The 17,616-nt window shown below is 37.2% G+C and overlaps 1 protein-coding gene across 6 annotated transcripts in view; it reads right to left on the reverse strand.

Moving 5' to 3' along the window:
• Positions 1 to 16,806, reverse strand: part of zmynd11 (zinc finger, MYND-type containing 11) — a 61,754-nt gene extending 44,948 nt beyond the window's left edge. For 5 of the 6 annotated variants that reach the window (XM_088643822.1, XM_088643820.1, XM_088643819.1 and 2 more), the window contains exon 1: positions 16,635 to 16,806. The gene's annotated coding sequence lies outside the window, so the exon portion shown is untranslated. The remainder of the gene's footprint in view (positions 1 to 16,634) is intronic. The other variant, XM_088643823.1, reaches the window with a different exon arrangement.
• Positions 16,807 to 17,616: the final 810 nt, after the last annotated feature.

Below are 17,616 nucleotides of genomic sequence, written 5' to 3' on the forward strand. Positions count from 1 at the left end.
AGAAAAGCAGAGACAACCACTACACTTTTGTAGACAATGTCAGCGAAAAAACAGTTCTTCAACAACTGAAGCAAACCGAGTATCACAATATTATACATATTCCTACACAACTTAATGCACATCAAAAAAACTTGTCAAATTACTACTTCATTTCAAGTGAAACTAAAGCTATACTGTGAAGTATTAGCAGTACCTAAGATTTCAGTCTTCCTCCTCTAAACAACATCTCCCAAAACATATTTCTATTTACACCTCGCAGTCCAAAGATATACTGGTAGGTTAACCGAGACACAGTTCTGTGAAAACTGGCCCTGGTGCGAATGGGTGCCTTGTGCCTGTTGCTTGCTAGAATAGGCTCCAGCTTCCCTATGACCTGGATGAATCAATTAGAAGATGGATGGATGATCTAAAACATTTTGGATGAGATCTTCCATTGGTTTCACAGTTGCCTATCTAAAATCAGAGAGAAAGGCGTCATTTTGATTTACATTTATATGCTAACGAGACTGAATGTGTCAGAAAGGTGCGGCATCCTTGGTGCTGGACATTATGTGCCAGGCCTATCAAACACAGTTCTTGAGTTAACACAGCACAGCAGTCTTAAAATGATCCAATTAGCCTGGTAACCTCTACACTTCTCTCCAAATGCTTCTGTGCTTCTCTCAAGGCCTCCAAAAGGTTTATCGGATTTATAACACACCGCAAGTCCAACTGACCATGTAATTGACTTAACGAGGCAAACGAGTCTTCAATCGAGACCAAAAACCATAAGCATCTGAAGCTCTGCAGAAGGACTGCAAGTCAAGATACCTCTTTGTCAATTCTCCATTAGGCAAACTAAGACCTGTCATGGTTGTGTTCAATATCTGCAGCATGTTCCAGCCGAATGCTGTTATGAAACCGGAAATTTCATTCGTTCTTACAAATAAATTCGAATTAATATTTAATTATTTCTGAGGTCTCAATCTTTTAGGATTTTTCATGTAACCCAAGAGATCCCTACTGCAACAAGCCCAGCAGTGGCTGTATGTCTACAGCTAATACTGGAGCACTGTGGGAACAATGATCATAAAAGAGTACAGAGATGAAAATGATCAATATTTTATGAGTTCATATTTACCTCATAAAATTTGAAAGCCAGATGAGACTGTTAGTATTTCATCTTTACACCCTGGCCTTCATCTCCAGTTTCACCAATTCAGCAGTAAGCAGCGCAACACAGAACTACTTGCATGACTCCGCTTGAAATCCTGAATTAATTTTTAAATTGATGAGGTATACACTGACCTACATAATACCATAAGAAAGGTTACGCATGAGAGGAAGCCTTTGGGACTACATCAGTTTCCCAGGTCTGGCCCTGGAACACCTCTATCTCCTCTGTTTCTCGCTCCAGCTGAGATCTTGATTAATTAGGTACCCATACTGAAATGTTAACTGAAGTGTTTGATTTGTTAACTGCTCTCTTTTAAAACTAAGAATTCTTAGAAACGTCGCCGACATGTCTATACGTTCCTGCTTACTTTTCTCCTTTGCTTTCTGAAACAAACAAATAAATAAACAAATAAGTAATTTTCAAATAATTACATGTAAACACATGTTACATGGTACATTATAAGCATTCTTCAGGCTGTGTTTGAATTCTGCCTTGAAACAATAAATCTAAATGAGGGAAATTCTGACATCCAGTTTCTGACACAGGGTATATGCCACTCTAAGCTTCTCTTTGTATTTAGGAGCAGAACTTATTTTTTAGAAGAAAACAATTCAAATTAAGGTTCAATATGATAAATGAATCAAGAGGGACTAGGGTCAGGAAACACTGATCTAACTGCTTGGGTTGCAATTAGCTAAATGATAAGCTAAATACAGTATAAGCTAACAATAACCTGATGAATAATAAGATTTAAGGATCTCATCCTACCATTTCTTGAAATAAATTATTGGATAACAGCATGGATTGTTCTATACTCTCATCAACCCTCTGTACAAAAGTGCCTTCTTTTCTCAGTTTTAAATTAACTGTACTTGTGTCCTTTGATTTGTGTGTAGATCCTGATTCTGAAGATGTCCATTGGATTGACTTTGTTATTCCCTTTAAGGATTTTTAAATATTGGATCTGGTTACCTGTAATCTACTCGGTTCAAGACTAAAAGATTCAGTTCTTTTACCCAGTTAGTGCAGGACATTCCTGAAAGACATGGCATACATCTTGATTGTTCTTTTCTGGACTGATTTGAGAGCCATCAAATCGTTTGTATAACATGGTGACCAAATTTGTATGCAATATTCTAAATGAGGTCTTACTACTGCACTGTACAATTCTAATGTTACATTCTTGAGTTCTTCACTATTATCTTTATATCTTAAGTCTGCTTTTTATGTTGCTCAATACATTGTCCAAAAATTGTTAAATGTGTCAGTATAAATACCTTTTCTTCAGGCTCCAAATTTTTATATTTTGCATCTTTAGTTTAGATTCTTGCTTCCTGCATGTATTAATCTGCACTTATTTATAGTGTCAGGTGTTTGCTCTGTTTTCTTTCAAGATATTTCCTAAAATCCTTTACTGCTTTTACAGAATTAACGAATCCTCCTATTTTGCTATCATCTACAAACTTGATTTGTTTAGCAACTACAGTAAAAACCCTGTAATTCTGGACATTCCCCTCAATAACAAAAGGCAATTTGCTAACAATGGGTATTGTTTTCGTTTCATATGCTTTGGCATCATCAGTGAATGTTGGAAGAATTGTTAAATAGGAATGATATTTCTAGTTTCCTCAAGTTACTGGTAACATACCGTGAAGATTTATTCATCTTGAGTGATTCTAGTACCTGTAACACTTTAGCCTTTTTGTATGCTAACACTAATTTAAACAAAATGTTGTCCTTCTACACCCTGAGGCGTAGTGTTGGTTTATCCAGTGACATACACCTAAGGGAACTATACATTTAATACATCAGCAATTTCCCTTTCATTGACTAGAAATTCGCCATTATTATCCCTCATTCATACATTTTACTTTTCCCTTTACTGTTCTTTAGCCATTGTAATACTAAGCATACCTTTTATTAGCTTAGTATAATTTACATTTTGTGTTCAATATTTCTCTTTCTAATATCCTCTTCAACCTGGATCCTGTTGATTTTTTAGTCATTTTATAAAGTGCATTGTTATCACTTCTGATTTTCTCTAATCAATCTGTTGAGGCATTGGGGTGAGATCTTTTTTTTTTGTCATTCAGTCTCCACTGATTCCATATCTATTCCATCCCATTCTAATTCTCTTAAACTCTTTCTCAAAGCCCAAGTTCTATGCAGTGCTAGTCTGAAGGGGAGTCATATTTTTAGCACAGCACCACCAATCTCTGACCACTTTACAGAAAAACTATTTATAAAAGTCATTGTTCTTGAGATCGGTGGCGTAGAGCAGTCACAGTGCTACAGCGCCATTTTAAAATGTCTTGACAGATGAACATGACAAAACACCAAGCAACAGAAAGTGCAGACATAAATACAGCAACTCTCCACAGCTTGCTTTTGTACACCAAGAAAAGTTAATATTTTCCCCTCATTTGTGGATGTGATGTTGTAAAACCAAGAACTCAACAGAGAAGACAGATAAGTAAATATAATAAGTGAGGTCTCAGATTACTTTTTTTCAGTGGGGATACTATCTTGTGTTACACAATGTTACTTGTGTTTGTTTGCAATAAACTGCAGATGGAAGTCTTAGATTAATTTAGAATATAAAGCACTGATAGTTGCATTTTAAGACTGGTTAACATGCACCACCAACAATAGTTAATATATTTATTTTTTTAAAGATCACGTTTGCTAAGTTTACTGTTTTATATGTAGAGTGAGACACATTTTACTACCTCATGAACTATATGAAACAAAAATCAAAATAAAAAGACAACTCAAAATATAATTTAACCAACTGATCTATCAAGGAGTTTGAGTTTTATTCATAAAACCATTTGACCAGGTTCTCACCCAGGCTGTAACCATAATGCAGTGCAGCTGTAAGGCTGCATTAATATGATTCACAAACAGGTTTGACTTCCATAGTAAATAAATTACTGTGACAGACGACAACAGCATCACACCTTGCTTTCCTCATTTGAATACACTGAAAGCAATTACTAAAAAAAACTGGTGTCAGTAAATAGTTTATAGTGGAATGGAAAATACCACATACTCAACCGCTTGTGATAACAGCATAGACCTACCAGTGAGAAACAATTTATGTTCTATTCTCTTTTTGCATGATTGAAGTGTCAGTTCCTGACATGATAAGAATTTTAACAATGGTATTTTTATGTATTATATGGGATAAAGTGTCAGTGAAGTATTGCATTAAAAGTTTGGATTACTTTTTAATTCTAAGGTAACATAGGTAGAAATTAGTGAAAAGGCATTTTTAAAGTTGAATTTGTTGTTTGCGTTATAATTTCATGTTTACAATGTCAACAGAAGATTTTTCATCACTTTCAATAGTAGCGTTTGACACCAGGGTCCATCTATCAATTTGGCTGTTACTTTCTGCCCCTTTTCTACATCATCAGTCTTGTAATTCAAATTGCCAAACCTATATAATTTTCTTAGTGAGTCTCAACTGTTCTGCTTCGGGAAAAGCAGACGGCCTATTTTTTGTGATCTATTATCTGTTTAGTTGCCTGGTTTACACAATATAATCCATTTCAGGACTCCCTCACGTGTTTGGGTGAACCACACCTGTTCCCCCTTCCACAGGTGGTTCTTTACACTGTTAAAAGGTTTCCTGAGACAGAAACAGCTATAGTTTTGTAGGTTTCTCAAAATGATTCTCAAGAACATTTCATGAACTTGGAGTCTAGAACAAGTTCCCCAACTTGAAGGCAATTTGGCAACATTCTTGCCTTTCAAGAACTGGGATCGTCAAACCAATCCAGTACTACCTACCAAAAGGGTTGTTTTGCTGAATGATCTCCTCTTGTTTGTAACTGTTCTTATGGGATGAAAAAAGTACATTTTGGGAGGGCAACAAAACAATAGGGCCCATTTGAAACACCTCAGCTTCCGTATAATGAAACAACAATGACCAGACAATTAATGCATTGCTGTAATTGTCTTCCTCAGCGTCAATGTTTTATTTTATTTCTGTATATATGAAACAAAATGTGAAGAAAATGGTAACCTCCACAACACTGATAATTATGGAACCTCAATATTCTTTGTATTAAATATTCAATGTGAAGGGGGTCATTTTTGACCATCTCAGAACTGATATTGCCAAATGTATATTATCCCTTTTACAGACGATCAAGATAATGCATGTCTTATACACAAGCTTCTCTCTTGAAATAGTTCTTTTCATGTCCTTTTCTCATATTTCTATGGCTGTCATCAGACCTGAGTCACACACTTTCATATTGACCTTTATTGGTTTCTTACACTTGCCAGTAATCTTCCGCCACTCTTAATATGCCGAAATGACATGACCATCATGACAAATGAAGGAAGTAAAAAGTGATCACTGAGTTTTAATAATGCATTATGGACATAGATTCTATTTGTATCAATAACCTCCTTTACTTTGATGTTAGCTGTATTGACACTAGACTGGTACCTACCATATTTTAGGTGTTAGTAGATCAGTTTCTGAAGACGGCAAAAGAAAACAGCTATCTCTATGGGTCACGTTTTGCCAAGCAGAGGACTGGCTCATGGTAGCCACGATATATAATGTAGTAACTAAGCCTTGAACAACTTTGACAGGGAATCTGTCCCAGTTAATCTGTATATATATATATTTTCTTATAGTGTAGCCAGCACACCTATCTATATAACAAATGGTGTTTCTGTATTTACTACTGTAGCGCCTTTCTTTTTTTTTACTTTTGCTACTGTAAGCATCTTTACCACGATTTCACATATCATTTCTAGTTCGCAACTATGAAAGAAAGACTTCATTGAAAACACTTTTAAATATCAAAAGGGTTTAACTAGAACAATTGCTATGCAATACAAGGTGCCTACATTTGTGCGGTACCACAGTAAAGTCATTGAAATTACTAAATGAACAACAGCACAGAACAATTGTCATGTTTCAATCAATAAAGCACAATATTATATTTTGAAAAGCATTCAGATCCTGCAGACTAGCAGTTTCTCTTTTCTTTTCAAAGTATCCTTTCGATGTGACAGCCTTTAATGCGTGCTTCTAAGTTTTACCAAATGATTTGTTTGGAATTCAATTCTTGTTATTTGAATAGCATTCTATTAGTATACAGTGCCTTGCGAAAGTATTCGGCCCCCTTGAACTTTTCAACCTTTTGCCACATTTCAGGCTTCAAACATAAAGATATAATTTTTTTATTTTATGTGAAGAATCACCAACAAGTGGGACACAATTGTGAAGTGGAACGAAATCTATTGGATTTTTGAAACTTTTTTAACTAATAAAAAAATGAAAAGTGGGGCGTGCAAAATTATTCGGCCCCTTTACTTTCAGTGCAGCAAACTCACTCCAGAAGTTCAGCGAGGATCTCTGAATGATCCAATGTTGTCCTAAATGACTGATGGTGATAAATAGAATCCACCTGTGTGTAATCAAGTCTCTGTATAAATGCACCTGCTCTGTGATAGTCTCAAGGTTCTGTTGAAAGCGCAGAGAGCATCATGAAGACCAAGGAACACACCAGGCAGGTCCGTAATACTGTTGTGGAGAAGTTTAAAGCCGGATTTGGATACAAAAAGATTTCCCAAGCTTCAAACATCCCAAGGAGCACTGTGCAAGCGATCATCTTGAAATGGAAGGAGTATCAGACCACTGCAAATCTACCAAGACCTGGCCGTCCCTCTAAACTTTCAGCTCAGACAAGGAGAAGACTGATCAGAGATGCAGCCAAGATGCCCATGATCACTCTGGATGAACTGCAGAGAACTACAGCTGAGGTGGGAGAGTCTGTCCATAGGACAACAATCAAGTCTTACACTGCACAAATCTGGCCTTTATGGAAGAGTGGCAAGAAGAAAGCCATTTCTCAAAGATATCCATAAAAAGTCTCGTCTAAAGTTTGCCACAAGCCACCTGGGAGACACCCCAAACATGTGGAAGAAGGTGCTCTGGTCAGATGAAACCAAAATCGAACTTTTTGGCCACAATGCAAAACGATATGTTTGGCGTAAAAGCAACACAGCTCATCACCCTCAACACACCATCCCCACTGTCAAACATGGTGGTGGCAGCATCATGGTTTGGGCCTGCTTTTCTTCAGCAGGGACAGGGAAGATGGTTAAAATTGAGGGGAAGATGGATGCAGCCAAATACAGGACCATTCTGGATGAAAACCTGTTGGAGTCTGCAAAAGACCTGAAACTGGGACGGAGATTTATCTTCCAACAAGACAATGATCCCAAACATACAGCAAAATCTACAAAGGAATGGTTCACAAATAAACATATCCAGGTGTTTGAATGGCCAAGTCAAAGTCCAGACCTGAATCCAATCGAGAATCTGTGGAAAGAGCTGAAAACTGCTGTTCACAAACGCTCTCCATCCAACCTCACTGAGCTCGAGCTGTTTTGCAAGGAAGAATGGGCAAGAATTTCAGTCTCTCGATGTGCAAAACTGATAGAGACATACCCCAAGCGACTTGCAGCTGTAATCGCAGCAAAAGGTGGCTCTACAAAGTATTAACGCAAGGGGGCCGAATAATTTTGCACGCCCCACTTTTCATTTTTTTATTAGTTAAAAAAGTTTCAAAAATCCAATAGATTTCGTTCCACTTCACAATTGTGTCCCACTTGTTGGTGATTCTTCACATAAAATAAAAAATTTATATCTTTATGTTTGAAGCCTGAAATGTGGCAAAAGGTTGAAAAGTTCAAGGGGGCCGAATACTTTCGCAAGGCACTGTATATTAAATGACATTCTCTGTCATATAATTTCCACTGAACACAAGGTATCTAAGGGTTGTAAAGATAAAATATACAGGCAATGCATGCTCTGTCAATTCTAATAAACCAGAACTATTCTCAAGATTTCTACTTTTCTTTTTTCTTAAAAAGGAAAAGCAGAACACTAAATGTAATTGTACAGTCACTGTTACTGCTGTTATTTGGATATTTAAAATGAAAATATGCTATGCATTTAGCAAATGTATATATAGAAATAAAGAATTTCAAACTGATGCTGTAGGGCATTTCCAAAGAAGGAAAATTGTACCACAAATATTGTTTAATAATACCAGATGTGAAATGGAACTAAATGGAAAGTAATTGGCAGAAGATGCATAAAAGAAAGCTCTATGCAACACTGATATTTTCTCATATACAGCCTGAACACATGTATAAGTATCAGTTAAAAAAAACTCAGCTATATAAAACCTTCAGAACTTTCCACCAGAACACAAAATGTCTTTGAAAAACACATGTATGATAGCCTAATCTAAAAATGTGGGACATATTGTAGCACACAGTGAGTGTAGCACACAAAACATATTTCTCTATAGACTGGAATTTCAAATTCCAGTGTACACTTTGCTAGCAGTGCATTTCCGCCCATTGGAAGAACGACCACAGCATGTACTGTACAGTATCTTGTGAATGGAAGCTGCCATATCTGAAACAAGCAGAATTCAAAGTACAGCAAATTCACAGATCTCCTAACAGCTGTATTTCAAATGCCTTGGGGGATCAGAGCTAAACACAGACTCAATGTGCTGCATGGTCCAGCTCTCCAGCAGAAAACATGTTTATAAAAAGGGGGGTGTGATAAACTGTTGCACAGTGAAGCAGTTAAGATTCTGCACTCTCTTTGCACGAGCATGGTTCTAATAAAGCCACCTGTGACATGTCGCCCAGGGTTTTCAGACATCTGCGCGTTTACAGGATGCTGTCCTGATATACAAGAGCTAACAACACATCCTCACATCTAGGGATTGCCTGGAAAGAGCCATTAAACAACTGACAAATTGTGACACAGCATGGGTAAAGGTTACAGAGGGGACGTACAAGAGGGGCTAACCTTGCTCACTGATCTAGCACACAAAGCTGTTTCCTCACAGGTAAAGCAGGAAAAAAAGAGTGTGTTTCCTAGAGGTCCATGAGAATAGAGGACTGCCAACTGACTTGTGACCCAGAGTTTAATTGGATACATCTGGTTGTCACTGAGAAACTACCTTTGAGTATACAAGTGCATGGCAAACAAAGATCCTGGTCTCTGTTATAGACTGGTGGTCACCACACTCTAGTGCTTGTTGAAAGAATGCTTTGAAAATGAACATTATGAAAATGTTTAAGTAGTTTAGAAACTTTTGTTTTTTGTTTTGTATAGGCAAAGAATATTTAAAGGGAAACTACAAGGTTTTTACTTAATGCTGGTTTTTTGGCTGGCAAGTGACTTATCTACCCAACTCTTCAGATGGGGTTCAGAATTAAAAGTGTAGTCAGGCCTCCAAAAAAGAAACTATTAGGCCTTTATTTTGAGCGTCGTAAGTATTTTCATTTACACTCTGAGCACTTCTTTGAAGTACCATATCACTTCTCTCTAAAATCACCTCTTGTGTCTGCTCCTTTATGTCTTACACTAAAAAGCAAACCCAAATGATTTCAAATTGCTGTTTTTGATAAGTGAAATTGGTAATTTGGCGAGTTAAGGAAGAAAAACCCAAAACCCTACAGTCTTCACGAATCAGAAGTAGACATTCCTTGCTGAACAAAGTACATGTTGGATTGCAAAAAATATATATATATATATTCCATGATATTAAACATGGATAATTATAGGGTGCCTGTAAAAAGTGTTGCATAGTTAGATTTAAATTTTCCAGGATTTACAGGGCTTACTCATCCCTGCTCAAGCAGTTACTATGAAAGCACCAATACCACAATACCCAATTTGTACACCAAAACTTGTAAATTTCACTAAACAGGGTTTATTTTAAAAACTACAACTTTTCTTAAGTTCTTTAATCTGAGCCTGATCATTAAGAAGCCTTCAACACTACAAGAGCAAGTGTGGTAAACTTTAGTTTTGCTACAGATATGTTCGATATGTATCATTCAACTTGAGGAGACAAATGAAAACAGTGCAGGAAGTGGTCTTTCAGGATTCAGTTAAGAGCAAAAAGAAGACACCCTAATGTAGTGAATGTAGTGAGAAAAAAGGAAAGATTTCTGCAGCAAATGGGAGTCAAATATTGACCGTTTCCAGTGTAGTTTTCTGGTATAATCAGCAGAATTATGGTAATTAACCACCTTTTAATCAAAGACATGACAAGACGGATGTTCCCCTGCAGTACTACAGCTTTGCAAGTATTTGACTATCAACCCATACAGCAGCAGCAGCAGCAGCAGCAGCAGCAGCTAGTTCAAAGTCTTTCAGTCTGCAGTTACACATTACACCACTTTTGATAGATAAATCTCTAGTCACAGGTTCAGAAACGTCCCAGGTAAGTAAGCTAAATTAGAAACTGATTATGCAGTGGAAGGAATTCCCAGAGCGTCCTTAAAGCCTCCTCCTTGCAACGCTGAACTACAGCACTGTGCACATGTTTAAGACAAATACTCTAAGCTACTGACGTTTTTCTGAAAAAATGGAAACTGCAGTTGTTGAAGAACTTTGTTCCCATTGGTAATGCGTTGCCACACAGATCTCCTTTTTTAAGTTGTAAAAATAGCACATTTGTTTAGATCCATAAAAAAGCTGGCTCCCTCTTTGTCTAAATCATATGATTGTCCATAAAACCCTGCTTTTCCCATGCAGTTTGCTCCCATTTCCCACTTCCCCTCTCAGCTCTACTGTTAAATTATAGTAATGTTTGGTAAATACAGCAGGTCTAGAAAAGTGATTCTCAACCCGGAATCTGGATATAGTAGCGTTTCTATGTTGGTTTCTTTAAATTGTCAACAGATGAATGAATGCTGTGGAAAAGAGCCAAACAGATCCGGTTAAACCTTGACTGTATCAATTTAACACCTCTCCCAGGTACAGAGCTGGCTACACATTAAGCTGACCTAATAAACTGGCTACATTCCAGACCCTGAGGACTGGCGTAAAGATACTCTGGTTTAGAATGTCCTATGGGAAGAAATCAGGAATACAGACTCACTGTAAACATTTGGGGAGGAAAGAAATTGCAAATGTTTTCTATTCCTTTCATAAGGGACTTTTAGGATACTTGTCCACACTCCACAGTCTAATATAGAAATTGATCCGTCACTGTTGATTGTCTCCAGTGCAACAGCAACAAGTAAAGTGTTTCCTGCACAAAGATCTGTTGTGTATTTACTGCCCTTTTTTTAGGCCTACTGGCTTGATCATACTGCCCACAATCTAAACTGCAATCTATAAGTGCTGCCATTTTGCAAGAGCATGACAGCAATTGGGGTTCTTTGCTTCACCAATGAGAAAGTTAGATCTTTAAAAATAGATTTTTCCCCCCTCTTTTCCTTCCAGGGTGGTTTAGCAAAATGTTTTCAATGTTTGCACCACAAGCTTACTATGCAAACTTCATTTAAACATTTTAAAGACAGCAGATGCTTTTAAAGAAGACAACCTTACTTTGGAGTGAAGTGAAAATGATAAAACTATGTGGCTGGTTAATCTGATGACACAGTGCAAGCCAGAAACTACATTATAATGTCTTTTTCTGCTTCTAATACCCTTTCAATATTTCTCACCCTCTATCTGACAGCAGCGGTACATTTTGCAAACATTTTAGATTTACTGTCAAAGTGACTATCACAAATTGGAAGCTGTGAGCTTAGCAGAAAAGATCTGTTGAAATTCTGAGCATTTCAGAAAACACATTAAGCACCCTACAGTACTTAAGGAATCATCCTCCATTTGTGTGACAAGCAGCACACAGCTAAAAGCATTGGATTATAGTGCATGAAGTTACTACACTGAACAGTCCAAGAGAAGACAGCTGAATGTTGATGAAATGCGTATTTACAGTATATTATTGAGCAATATAATATTCACATCCAGTCATTTTATACAGTCTTAATTCCTTATATTTCAGTGTAGATATAAATGATAATGTTCTGCCATTAGCTTGGAAGAAAATAATCATGCCATTTTGATCTATTCCAAGTTTTAAAAGTTGTTTTACCTGTATTTGTACCTGTACAAATATTTAAAAAAATACAGGGAAGTTTGTGAGAAATGAATACTATAAATTTATTCAATACCATCCCACAACACTAATCACTAATGGAACTGTACGGATCGTTGCTTGAGGATCTAGAAATTAATTTGTGAAACAAGATCCTGGACATGAAAAAAAAGTTTTGTGTGTCAAAATTTACTTTTCAACCAACTTAAAAAAAAAAACATTCTGAAGAAAAGCAAGTTAGTTCAGCAGCCTACAATGCAATTAAAATTTAACATGAGGACATAGAAATGATTTGATAAGGTTTTCACACAGAAACCCACAACTGTGTGCATAATAATAATAATAATAATAATAATTGCTTACACTTATATAGCGCTTTTCTGGACACTCCACTCAAAGCGCTTTACATGTAATGGGGACTCTCCTCCACCACCACCAATGTGTAGCATCCACCTGGATGATGCGACGGCAGCCATAGTGCGCCAGAACGCTCACCACACATCAGCTATCAGTGGGGAGGAGAGCAGAGTAATGTAGCCAATTCATAGAGGGGGAGTATTAGGAGGCCATGATTGGTAAGGGCCAATTGGAAATTTGGCCAGGACACCGGGGTTACACCCCTACTCTTTTCGAGAAGCGCCCTGGGATTTTTAATGACCACAGAGAGTCAGGACCTCGGTTTTACGTCTCATCCGAAGGACGGCGCCTGTTTACAGTATAGTGTCCCCATCACTATACTGGGGCATTAGGACCCACATGGACCACAGGGTGAGCGCCTGTGGTCCATGTGGACCCACATGGACCACAGGGTGAGCGCCCCCTGCTGGCCCCACTAACACCTCTTCCAGCAGCAACCTAGTTTTTCCCAGGAGGTCTCCCATCCAGGTACTGACCAGGCTCACACCTGCTTAGCTTCAGTGGGTTGCCAGTTGTGAGTTGCAGGGTGATATGGCTGCTGTTAATCTACAGCAATCATTATTGGCCAAAGTTCACAACCTTCTTGTGAAAGATACAAACAAGTAAAAAAATACACTTCCTGGGGATGACCAATCTCTAAAAACTTTTGTGGCTATGAAAACTGTTTTTTTCTAATTTAAGGCTATGAAAACCTGGAGGTTCAAAATACATTTTTTTTCAACAAGTAAAAATAATATGCCATACAAGAACCCTTGACTTCTCACTGCATCTACAGGGGTATGACAGGCTACCTTTATTAGTGTGGAGAATATCTGAAGGAATCTATACATTATGGGATAATTTACCACAAAAACTACAAACTAGGTACATAAACATCTTAGCTTTACTATTAACTTAATCTAGAGTTAAAATGTTCACAGTGTACATGAGTACCATTTATAGTGTACACATGAGTGTTCATGAGTACCATTTATACTCTCCAACAGTACTATATCATTTTAAGCATTTTTTGCACAATTCACTGCTACTAAAATCCGCCTGTGTGTTCTACAAATTGCCTTGTTCAAGCATGCCATCTCTTACCCATGTAATATTCACTGTCTTTACTCCAAAAGGGTTAAACATTCGAAACAGACAATATACACTCATTCCTTATACAAATGAGACTTTCCACACAGTATCCATGAAATCTGTATCTAAATGAAGGGACTTACTGGCTCCAACGAAATTTTATGAGTGATTTTAATATTCTAATCACGTCAGAGTATTATAAAAGGAAAATGATTATACTGCTATTTGCCAGTTGATCCATTTTAGATTTTAACAGTGATAAGCACTTTCAGATTCTACAGATGAAGAAGAAAAGTACTTCTGCTGTGCATAATTTTTAACTTCACTCTTTGCTCCATGTATAATGAAATTAAGTTCACAAGCCTCAAATGTACAGGACCTACTGTATACTTCTTTGAAAGCCTCTTACTTGTTTCCCTAAATAGGCTGAAAATAATGAACTTCTTACACTGCAACTGCCTAGGTGCTTCTAACAATCCAGTATGAACCCTGCAACCTAAGACTTGTTAGCTGTGAATGGGCAAGTGGGATCAGGTTGATGAAGTACATTCATCTCCCTGTGGAGGGAAAACAGATAGGCCTACGTTTCCCACTGTTCAGGAGTCTGACCCACTTCAGGTTTCATGACACTCTCATAAAAGGCTATCCCAGAGATTTCATACGTAATACTTTTTAACTGGTAGAGGAAAAGTGTAAGAGACGGATTTGAATAAATATTAAAATCTATTACTTTTTTGCCTCTTCGGTTCAGTTCTAATAAGAGCTTTTAGATAAGGATTTGCAAAAGGTGAAACGAGTATAACTACAACATGACAGGAGTGTTACTTGTTTCCTTGAGAGGCTGGGAATCTGGACACAGAGCAGTGGATAGCAGAAAATGTGACTTTCCTTCAGCGGATCTCTGTGCTTTTGCTATAAACCAGATCCTTCAGTAAAGAGTGTGACAGCATGACTCGTTTTGTCCCTGCTATCCTAAGTCTGTGATACTGAATAGACCCTCTCAACCACCACTATATTCCTCCAACTTACATTCTTCCTTGGAATTGGGTGATTTAATATGCAGTGAATAATAAAGTTCCAAATAAAACAATCCAATAAATCAAACTATCAAACATAAAATCTTCAAAAATGTTAGTTATGAGCTGCAAATTGACCAGGTACGTCTTTTAACATGGCAGCAATGTTTTTTAAGTGCTAATTTAACCACATCAGGGTTTTTGCAATGCTATGGTTATTCCAGAATTAGACCTGTGGTTGTGATGACTGTACTGCTGTACTGCTTACCTCTTGAGAGAAAATTCTACAAATGGTTGGAAATGATTGCGAGTAACATCTGTTATTAGACTACATAACTGTCACAATTTCTCTCCAATTCACACATGACAATTTACAGCTGGTGATATTATTAGGAGTTTCAAAGAAATGCAACATGTTTTAATTCGAATAACAGGTAATTTGAAGATTTCTGCACCTGAGTTTTTTGTGATTCAAATAATAAAATACCATTCCACATTACACTGGTTATCACCTTTCTATGGCTCTTGGCAATATTGACAAGATTGCTTGGGATCCTATAAACCAGGTCGCAACCAATAAGCAAAATGTTTCTTGAGAATCAATGCCTACAATTTACAAATATAATTCCAAATTTAATATAGTTCTTTCAATATAAAGAACATAAGGTAGCTCTACACTGTAAATAACCTTACTTTAATTTATAACTGTATTTGCAATTAACCATATTCTTACTGTAACCCTGTTGAGCTGCTCTGAATAACCACTTAATAGCCACTTAATAAAAAAATATTATTGTTCCGTCTTCACTCATTTCTTCCAAAGGAAAACAATATTCTAACATGTAAATTTGAATAGTGAATATTTTTAGCTGGAATCCACATTCATCAAATACTTTCAGACGAATTTCCATATATTCGGAGCAAATCAAACCATGGATCACAAACGTCCAAGGAGGCTTCAAAAATACTTATTTTCTATAAAAATAAGTGCAGAATTCGAACATCTTTTAGAAACCTATTACAACCATCCCCCAGTAACAAAAATATCAATCGTCTAGCTCGCGTGATATGGCAGTAAACGTGGATATCCCATTTACAACTTCTGGTTTCACCTTTCGGCAAAAATAAATTAATTAAATAACCGCCATATTCCTCAGTATTTTAAACCAATGGTCTTTCATTTAAATATCCTAATGGGGAGAAAAGTAACTGCCCATTTGTTACTGCAGCACCTTTCGGCACAGGGAGTGTTACAAATTGTCGCATGTATAATACAAAACAGAGGAGATAACATTAAATCAATGAATTACTAGACTTCTTCGGCTTTTATGCTACCATGCCATTAAAGCGGGTAATTCAACGCAGACGCCTAGCCCTTTGTGATTCTATGATATGTAAAGAATAATGTCTATTTGCAGCAGTAATCATCTGATTGATTTCCATCGCTCTTAATTATATTATTTTCTAAGACATGATGGTCGTCCAGTTAACAACGCCAGGGGCTGTGCTGCCCTTCTACTTGAGAGCTCATCTGATTCCCGGATTAAGTGTTTAGGAATGTCCGTGGATTTTACTCTACACCCAGGCCACTTCACCATTTGTTGCAATACCACAATTTCGACTATCCTCCATTAGAAATGCTTAAAGACGCACGAACTGCGCTCTTAAATCAAAGATTGCAGTCTATGCACAAACGCAAAACTACAACAATAACGACTGGGTGGGTTAAGTTAAGGAGTTCTGTTCTAACTAATAATAACAAAATCTTCAATTAATATAAAACCCTGCACAACGCAAATAGGCGCTTAATATTATTTTATGCGATTCCGGTGAGTTGCACATTTTGCAATTAACCATCTAGCATGGGTAGTTTGTTTTTTAAAAAGCCTCATTCGTAGATATTTTCAACACTAGTTCAGAGGCGCCATGTTAATAATCCTCCATCACATAAAAAGAAACATCTCCTAATGTTTTATTTTTCAACTCGTAAATTTTAAAGCATTAAATTAAACCTACCTTCTTTAGGATGTTCTTAAAAATAATGCGCGCCTCTGTAGAAACCCGTGCAGGATGCGATAGGAATGTTACATTTGTATTTCCGGAATAGTTTTCTTATGTCTGAATTTATGTTTTATGTCTATCCACAGTTCAGGCTTCGGAGAGGTAAACACATAAACGCAAGCAGGGCTGATTTAAGAGTAGGAGAACTCTAGTGGCTGAATAAAGAATTGCGGCTTTAGTTGTCTTTTTGTTGTATTTTTTTTTCAGGAACATGAACTGTTACTTTTATTACATATTGCATCTGTAATAAATTACTTTTTTAAGGACACTGAGACAAAAATCTCTACAGCAGTTTATGCGCATAAATGTTTCGCAAACACAATAATTAAAGCTGGGTTCAATCCACAATGTAACGTTGAAAATGTCACCATATTGTTACTACTTTATAACCACTAGGACTACTCTCTAACACTCTACCGACCTGACTGATGACCAAGGGAATTTTACATGAGAAAGTACCTAATTTTATCAGTTACTGTAACAATAACCATATCTTAACTGTATAAACAGTTCTAGTAATTCTGGTGTCTTGAAGCCTGATCTTGTCATATCTAGTAATATATAAAAGCAAGACTGGGCCTGTTTAGCTTATGGATGGATATACAGTACGTGTAATGAAAATGAAAATTGCTGCTAAAGTGATCTTGGTGGACCGCTTTATCCAATACAGTTATGGGGGAGCTGGAATCTGTTTCAGCAAGCAAAGGGCACGAGGCAGGGCACAACATGGACGGGACTCCAGTCAATTGCAGGGCAGACAGACACAAGCCTGCACACACTCACCCCAGGCCCCGTTTTCTCAAAACTCAATTAACCGCCCAGCTTGTCTGCAGACTGTGGGAAGAGATCGGAGCATCTGGAGGAAACCCATGTGAACACAGGGAGAACATACAAACTCCATACAGATAGCACCCCACTTCTAGAATTGAACCCAGGG

The sequence above is a fragment of the Lepisosteus platostomus genome, chromosome 8, assembly GCF_059453375.1.
Source record: "Lepisosteus platostomus isolate fLepPlt1 chromosome 8, fLepPlt1.hap1, whole genome shotgun sequence".
Lineage (NCBI taxonomy): Eukaryota > Metazoa > Chordata > Actinopteri > Semionotiformes > Lepisosteidae > Lepisosteus > Lepisosteus platostomus.